This window comes from Arachis ipaensis, chromosome B8 (assembly GCF_059453495.1).
Source record: "Arachis ipaensis isolate K30076 ecotype BB chromosome B8, ASM5945349v1, whole genome shotgun sequence".
Taxonomy (NCBI): Eukaryota; Viridiplantae; Streptophyta; class Magnoliopsida; order Fabales; family Fabaceae; genus Arachis; species Arachis ipaensis.
The window spans coordinates 104832205-104833250 of record NC_142443.1 but is presented as its reverse complement, the minus strand read 5'-3'; the positions used below and the strand labels follow the sequence as shown (position 1 = coordinate 104833250).

The 1046-nt window shown below is 39.9% G+C and overlaps 1 non-coding gene across 1 annotated transcript; it reads left to right on the top strand.

Moving 5' to 3' along the window:
* The first annotated feature begins 233 nt into the window (after positions 1-233).
* On the top strand, positions 234-341 carry LOC148549102 (small nucleolar RNA R71). The gene has a single exon (XR_015898394.1). It is a non-coding gene; the product is annotated as a small nucleolar RNA R71 (small nucleolar RNA).
* Positions 342-1046: the final 705 nt, after the last annotated feature.

Below are 1046 nucleotides of genomic sequence, written 5' to 3'. Positions count from 1 at the left end.
ATGGCATTCAGAGTATCAATTTCAAGAACTCCCTTCTTCTGAGGCGTCCCATTACTCACAGGATTCCTCTCAGAAGTGTACATGAACTGGTTGTTAGCAACCATGTCAATGAGTTCTTGAGCTTCTGCAGGCGTTTTCTTTAGGTGAATGGATCCACCTGCAGAAGTATCCAATGACATTTTAGCTAATTCAGACAGACCATCATAGAATATATCCAAGATGGTCCATTCTGAAAGCATGTCAGAAGGACACTTTTTGGTCAGTTGCTTGTATCTCCCCCAAGCTTCATAGAGGGATTCACCTTCTTTCTGTCTGAAGGTTTGAACATCCACTCTAAGCTTGCTCAGCTTTTGAGGAGGAAAGAACTTGGCTAAGAAAGTCGTGACCAGCTTATCCCAAGAGTTCAGGCTATCTTTGGGTTGAAAGTCCAACCATACTCTAGCTCTGTCTCTTACAGCAAAAGGGAAAAGTATGAGCCTGTAGACTTCAGGATCTACTCCATTAGTCTTAACAGTATCACAGATCTGCAAAAATTCAGTTAAGAACTGAAAAAGATCTTCAGATGGAAGTCCATGGAACTTGCAGTTCTGCTGCATCAGAGAAACTAATTGAGGTTTCAGCTCAAAATTGTTTACTCCAATGGTAGGGATGGAGATGCTTCTTCCATGTAAATTGGAATTAGGTGCAGTAAAGTCACCAAGCATTCTCCTTGTATTATTATTATTTTCGGTTGCCATCTCCTCTTCATGTTCGAAAATTTCTGAAAGGTTCTTGCTAGATTATTGTAATTTAGCTTCTCTTAGTTTCCTCTTCAGAGTCCTTTCAGGTTCTGGATCTGCTTCAACAAGAATGTTCTTGTCCTTGCTCCTGCTCATATGAAAAAGAGGGACAGAAAAATAATAATAATAGGGATCCTTTTAGCCCAAGTATAGAGGTTCCCTTATGTATGTAGAAGAAAAGAAGAAGAGAAAATCTGAACTCAGAGAGAGAGAGGGTTCGGATTTTTGGTGAGTGAGAGAGAGATGTTAGTAGATGAATAAATAAAC